The sequence below is a fragment of the Rhea pennata genome, chromosome 4 (genome assembly GCF_028389875.1).
Source record: "Rhea pennata isolate bPtePen1 chromosome 4, bPtePen1.pri, whole genome shotgun sequence".
Classification (NCBI taxonomy): domain Eukaryota; kingdom Metazoa; phylum Chordata; class Aves; order Rheiformes; family Rheidae; genus Rhea; species Rhea pennata.
The window spans coordinates 6282457-6290361 of NC_084666.1; positions in this window are offsets into that span (position 1 = coordinate 6282457).

Sequence of the window (7905 nt, forward strand, 5' to 3'; positions counted from 1 at the left end):
TAAATGCACTGCAGATTTCTATAATGGCATAATGATGCTCTCTGTTTTGTCCTTGGTTCCTTTCATAGTAATTCCTAATGTGGTTTACTTTTTTTGATTGGCACTTAGCTGACCTCTGATTGGCACTACCTATCATAATGCAAAGATCTTTGAGTGGTAATGGTCAGCTCAGAGCTCGCTGTTTTAGATATGAAACTAGGATGGTTCCCTCCCTTTCTCCTTCCCCAAAGTCCATCACTTCACAAATTTATTCTTCCGTTTTAATGTTCAGTCACTGAGACTCATAAAGGCTTTTCTGCTATTCTTTAAGTTAGGCATTGTCTTTAGTGCCCTGATTAAACCTAGTAATTTCTGCAAATATCACCACTTCACTCTCCACTAATTTTTCCAATTCGTTACAAATATATTGAAGACTACATGTTCCAGCACGTAGGAATGCTGTAGGAAGTATTCCTGATCTCTCCTGCCTACATGATGACTCACCATTCACTTCTCCCTTTCATTTCCTATTTTAGATAATTATTTACCCATGCAAGGAACTCAAGACTCAACTCAGGACTATCAAGTTTTCTTAGAAGTCCTGCATGAGGGACCATAATAAAAACGTTTCAGAAGTCCAAGTAGACTACACCAACTCACCAAAATACTTGTTGACTTTTTCAAAAGCCTCCTGTATGTTTGCAAGGCCAGGTTACCTTCTATAAAACGAATACCATCTTTGCCCCAGTATAGAATATTTATCTACATATTACAGGTACCTACCTATTCTTCAGTATCCTCAGCTCCTTCCCATGCCTTCCACCTTTGCCAGATTTAGTGTTTTAAGTTTTTTTAAGAAAAAAATATAAAGAAAGATAAGTCTGGAAGTATCAAAAAGACTCTAGAGAAATTAGAGAGAAAAAAAATCCACCTTTGTCCCTTCTCACCTGAGTTGGGGCTTGCGGACTGGGAACTGAAGCTCTCCTACCCCTCCAGGTCTGAGGACACGTGGGTTTGTTGGACATCAAGTTCTGTGGTTCAAGTTCTGGACATCCAGGAGTGTGACACAGGGATACACAGAGGTGACTGAAGTACCATACTCACAAAACACTAGAAAAACACTGTCCTGTATCACAGTATCATATTATTTTTTTGGATACAACACCAGGACAGATTGAGGTGAGGGAAACGAGAATGTCAGAGGAGGACAGAATCTAGGTGAGCTCCAACAACAAATTTTCACTAAAGAATCTCTTCTGGCTTGAAGCTTCAGTTTTGAATTCAAAATCCAGACAGCTGTGTCCTGCTGCTCCTGGCTCCTTTTTAAGGATCCTTAATAGAGAGTCCCTGAAAGCTCATCAGCAGTTTGTGTTACAGCCAAACAGCCAAGTTTGATGTTTCATCTTTTTCCCCTCTTCTTTTTTTGGCCTGTGACCAGCAACTCATCTCTTTCTCTTGAAGAAATGCTACTGCTGAACACCTGGAGAATTGTTAATTAATATAGGAAACCAAGGGATGATACAATTTTAAAGTCTCCATCCTTCCAAAGGATGTACTTTCACTCATGAAGTAAACATTGGAGTTATTAAACATTCATACATGCTGCACCAGCCATGGGGATGCTGTAGTAATGCCACTGATATAGCACAGTGACAACTCTAATATCAATCTTTCAGCTCTTCCTTTAAGGAGCCTTAGTGAATGGGATAAATGTCTTGTTGAACCACGATGTGGAATACCTCCAGGTCTCCTGCCAGCCTCAGATACCTTAGGGTTCACGTTCTTCTTATTTGGACGTAATAGTTTTCCTTCCTTTTAAAAATTCCTGGGCTAGATTCTCTTCCCATTCTGCTTGATAGAAGTCTAGTGAAACTCCATCATTTTGGCCATTTTCCTTTAATATATGGAAAGTAAGACCTAATTTATTCAACAAATCCCAAGGAAAAGGTTAATTTCATCACTAAACGGATATCTTTTCATAGTGGGGGAAAAAAAAAACCCTCTGCAATCACAAGGCTGACTACACTTTAAAATCTTCATTAGTGAAGTTGGAAATGTATTTGCTGTCAGATTCAGCTTCTCTGCTGCTTGCTAAACCAAATAAGAATCCACTTACCACTATATGTAACTGTACCTACTCCAAGACCTCAAAATATGTTTCATTCCTCACTGCTGCCAGAACTAAGACTACAGCTGCTCTGAAGTTTGTTAAAAAGCAGGGCATTACTATAGAAGCCTGGAATATGGTGATAAAGGAGGAGGAATATCCCTGTGGATGCTTCCACTAGTAAAAAATGTTTTTGAGGAGGCCATGCTAGCAAGTGAGCCTCTGCAGAGAGTTTCTTCTGTTCTCTTTTTCTTTCTCTCTCCCCTCATTTCTGCCTGCCTTCACCATGTGAAGGGTATCACTTCTCGGGGCACAACTGGTTTCTTACTTTGCAGTTGTGCGGCACCTAATGAAAACAAGGTCTGTGATTTGTCACAGAGGGAGAGGTCAACCGTATACATGGACATCGGCACTCTTGCACAGGGTGCAAAAGGGGTCCCAAAACGAGAGGAACCAGGAACCATTTGCCAAGGCGCCGCCCCAAACTGACAGGGCAGCAGGGACAGTACAACGCTGCGGAGCTGGGGATGCATTCGCAGCACTGTCTATCCACACTGCTGCTGAGCAGGAGGCTGCTCCAGCTGCCCAGGGAAGTTCAGCCCAGAAGAAATGTGTGCTGAGGGAACGCTGCTGGACATAGAGCCACTTCCCAAATAACAAGGCTCATCCTCAAATTGTCTGCATACTGACAGCCATCCTCACTGCCCACCCCCAAATCAGCACAGATCAGCTCCCACCACCTCCCCCTCTCCAGCAGCTAAGCAGATGTGACATCTGACAAGCCAGCACAAGCAAACCCACGATGCTTACCTCCGGAACCGACTATTAATTTCAGTCCATCAGCTTGAAGCATCTCAACAGTATCACTCAGCCGGGTGCTTTCTGCTTTTCCCAACAGCAGGAGACGCCTGACTCATGCCAGCTTGCAGCCTTCCAGGTCCCTTCCCACAGGGCTCCTCCTCAGCCTGAGTAGGTACAGTCAGATATTTCTGCCCCAGCACAGTTCACTGAACCTATATCTATTAAATAACACAACTATTTCCAGTCTGAGGCTTCCTTCTCCAACAGGAGCACATGTTCTTCCACAGTAGAAGCAAGCTAATTGAACAGCAGCGTGCTTTCCCCAAGCTGTCTCTCGGACCCCAGGGAGGGAGCCTAAGGCTCACCCAGTGAAAACCTTGCACAGCAGCCTGGGCTTTTTCCAGACTTGTTTTGACTTCAGGCACTGCCTTTGCAGGGATTCCCCAGGCAAAGACCGCACTCCAGGAGCAGCTTTTCTGAGGCACAGGCAAAGCCACTAGCACCATCGCAGCGCTAGAACTCGAGCCGGAGTCAACCCCTTGCGGCAACGCCGGGGATGCCTGCCGGTATCCGCGGCATTCCTCGTGCGAGGCGGCAGCCGCGCTGCAGTGACAAGAGTCTAAACCTCCTCCTGGGAAAGCCCACCCCTTGAGGGCTGGATCCGCCACGCCACCTCCCCCCCGCCCCCGTTGGGGCACAGGGCTCCTATCCCTCCGCTGGAGGGCGGGGGGGGGGGGGGGGCAGCTTGAAGGTGGTCTTTTTAGAGGGAGGCAGGGGGAACTCTGCCTATGGTAGGGAGAGGATAGCACTGCTGGGGGAGCTTTGCCTGGGAGGGGAGGGGAGAATGATATATTCCTACTGGATAGGCTGAGGGAGGTTTGCCTTGGGGGGGGGGGGGAATTGGAGGGGGGGCAAGGGGTCTATGCGGGGATGGGATAGCCCTGCTAGGGAAGCTCTGTCTGGGTGGAGGGGGACAGGAAAGCTCTGCTAGGGGAGGATGGGGGAGCTCGGAAGGCAGCTGGGGGAGGGGGCGCTGCACTGGTCGGGGTGGAGTGGGAAGGGGAGGCAGCCAGAAAGAGGGTGAGGGGTGGGGGAAGAGGGGAGGATGGCAGCACAGGCAGGCAGCTGCCACTTACCTGCCCCAGGGCACTGCTGCTTCAGCGGGCTGCTGCCGTTAACGCCCGAGGGGGCCCCGCCCCATAACCGTTAACGCCCGAGGGGGCCCCGCCCCCGCCCCACCTCAATAACCGTTAACGCCCGAGGGGGCCCCGCCCTCCATAACCGTTAACGCCTGAGGGGGCCCCGCCCCACCTCAATAACCGTTAACGCCCGAGGGGCCCCGCCCTGCCTCACCGCCGTTAAGGTTAAACCGTTAAACACATCAACGTTATTTTAAATTGTATTTTAACCTCCACTGAACCGAATTTACATTAAATTTATGTTAATTTGCCTTAAGCTACAAGCATTTCTAAAACTTGAAAACGGAGCAAATGTGCGTTGGTACCAATATGTCAAATGGCAACGCCGGACCAGGAAAGATAAGCGAAGTGTAAGAAACAAGAATTCAAACAATTTAAGAACTGAATTTGCCAAACTGTTATTTCTCCAGCACTGACAACCATCAACAAATTAAATGAAGCAAAAACGTATATATGTAATACAGAAGTAACAAACATTTTGACGTACATTTTAAATAATGGCTCTTTTATTCGGCTGACAGCACCTTCCTCGTGCACACTTTTTTCTCCTCTATTTCATTTGAATCTACAGTGCAGGAATAGTTTTTTAAAAAACCCCAAAAAACTAGCGTCAGTCATAAGTAATAAAACATTGCAGTAAATCTGATTTAAGCACGCAGCTCCTTGGTTCTGTCCGTGCTGTAAAGGCTCCAGCTTGGCTCCGTTACTCCAGTTTCTGTCCATGGTAGCGCCGATTCACACAACTGATTTCAGCACGGAGAGCGGGTCTCGGCTTCGCCTCAGCCATCGCTGTTTTCCTCTCGCCGTGGCTCTCTGTCACCAGGTATTTCGGGAAGACTGTCAAGCTCATACAGAGCTCGACTCAAAGAGTTTTTACAGGGTAGAGAAAAATAAAGGCTTGCAGTTCAAGCGTTTGATAGCAGCACAGACCCCTAAAACTGACAAGAAAGGTAGATAACTGCAAGAAGAAGGAAGTGGTTTGGACAAAGTGCTCCAGTGCTGTGTCAGCCTCTTGTATTAATGTCATCTGTGATCTGGATCACTTGCTGGAATGTCATAGACCAGCATAAACTCACAGAATTTAATATTTCTGTATTGGAATCCCTAGGATATTGTAAAGCAAGGTAGGGATCATATGGGTTGCTAAGGGGCTTATTTTTACATTTTATGGCACGCTTGCTAGCAAGGGAGGAGGCAGGAATGGAATAGAATTTATTTGCCTTTACAATCTTGGCAAGAAGAGAAATGTACATTTTGGAGAGTCTTTTCCATATGAAAAGCAGCTTGACTTCAGAAGATCTGAACGGGGAGTCATAGTCATACAGACACCGAGGTGCTGCCAAAGGTAGAATGCAACACGTCTCCATAAATTAGAGGCTAAGAGGATGTGGGATGGGGAATACCCGGGAATGCTCTGCAGCTTCATTTGCCATTGGTATCAACCTGCAAAGCGTTGGTAAAGCCCCTGAGAAGGGGAAGCCGTTCTGAAGATGACTCTCAGACAAATATAGCAAGCACAGAGCGCATTGCTTCTGCCTGCAGTGATTCCCAAAGAGTTCTGTGTACCTGCATGGCACTCACACCAAGGCGTCTTGTACACCAGAGCATAAGAGATTTGGGGGATTAAGTTGTCAAGTAGCAGCCTATAAAGAGACATTTTCCGTGGTGGGTTTTAGTCATCAAGGCATAGCCAATGGGGATCTGTCCTGGCATATGATAACCGCATCATTCAGGGAGATCCACCAAAGTCATAGAGAATAATAGATAATAAAAGCGCCTGTAAATCAGATGAGATTGGGTAAATTGGACCATAAGAGATGCAAACTTATTTTCCTGTTTTCTCTTCCTTTCTTGTGAGGGGGAGCCTGTCCTGATGCTACTCCTTGTTCTGCTCCATTCTTAGGGAAGCAACATGAAAGGCAGAAAAGAAGAAAGAAGCATCTTCTTTCCAGTCTGTCTTGATTTAGTCAGGTGTGAAGCTGCATAAACAGACATCTTTGTTCTAAAATAGTTCTTTAATAACTCTGTTGATTGACAGGGCTTACAAACAGAAGTCACCAAAGTCACTTGCTAAACATTGTTTTTCTAGCTGTATTACAGATCAGACACAGCTGTCTCAGATGTGCTTTCTGTCAGGTTACATTGGTGTGCTTCTCTTGATTTCTGTATCAGCAGTGGTACTCATCAGCTCAGAGAATGAAGTTCCTTTGACACATGACACCTGCTGTGCTCCCTAACTGTGCTTTTTTAATACCTCATGTGCTATTGTATCTGATACATTTCTAGTACTTGATGAATTCTGACAATTTTCCTTTCAATTTTTACTCATTAGACTGCATATATTTATGTTTTCTCTTTCAGATGGATTCCACCAGGATTTACTCTTGACAAGTTCACCCCATATCTTCACATGTTCATGAACAGTGAAGCGTCATTCCTGTTTTCTACTTCACATATTCAAATCATATTCTAATCTGAGTTGCCTTTCACTTGCCCCTCTGCCCTCAAAAGTAGTCTCACTTTTTTCCAATGGCTACGTATGGGAAACACACTCCTATTTTTTTCCCATTTAAACTGTATTTAATTTATATTTGTAAAGTAAGTAGCTTGGATCCCCCACCAGCCTTCCACATTTGGGTTTCAGTAACGTTTCTGGTGATGCAGTTCTAACTCTACAGATACTTGTTCCTGTTTTTGTTTGCACCAGCTGAACTGTAGCCAGTGTCACGCTGTTGAAAAGTTAGGATCCTCCTGATTTTCAAGGGAGTCAGAAATCCCACAAACATTCCTAATGGAAATCCACAGGAATTACTGGAACCAGAGACAGTCTATCAGATTTTTTTTTTTTTTTTTAATCACAAGCAACTATTATTTCAAAGCAGGATGAAAGATATATAGTTCTGGAATTATAGAAAGACTAAATAGAAAAAAAAAACACCCACCAAAACTTGAATTGGATCATCACAGCAGGGTTTTGTTTTGTTTTTTTAAAGTATCAGGAGGTTTTTATGGAAATGGCCAACATTTTTGGTATCATGGGGCAATTCTAGATGGTTTGATCTATTCCACTAGGAGAGGAGGAGAAGCAATTGACACTTCATTGCAACCAGCACCATTGATGTTACTCCATGTCAGTAATCGGCTACAGTTGAATGTTCATCTGACACCTTGATGAGACTTTGGGCATTTTATCTTGTAGGGAAAAATCTAATAGTGTCTGATCACAGTGCTTTCACATTGACTGATGATCTAAAAGCCATAGTTATGCCTAGATATACTATAATTCAAAGGAGATATTTAATGGTGGCAGAAGATATCCCTAGGTTTAGCCAAAAATAATCATGATTTTTACAGTAGGGCCAGCTGTTATGTATCAGGAGATTTTCTGGGAACTTTAGTTAGCTTGCAATGAAACATGGATAGTATCTACTATATATATATATATTTTTTATATATATATACACACACACACTAATGAAATCCCTTGCTCGTATCTCAGAAGAGGCTTGTTTATCTCTGTGTAGCTGCTGGACAGATGCCTTGTACTTGTGTGGGAGATTGCTCCAGAATTTTGATAGTACTTCTAAGCAAAATGTTTTTCCTGTAAAAGGGCAGGTCCTGCTTATCAAATGGTCAAGTTTAACAAGGCCACACATCTTTCCCTTGTTTACATCACTGAACTTTCACCTGAGGATTGTTTTGCAAACAAAACCCCATTGTCAAGAAGGAGCTTTGGTATTTTTTACCCTTATGTTAAGGAGGAATAAACTGAGGCCCAGGGAGTAAGACTGACATTTCCCAAAGTGCTCTCTAATTAGT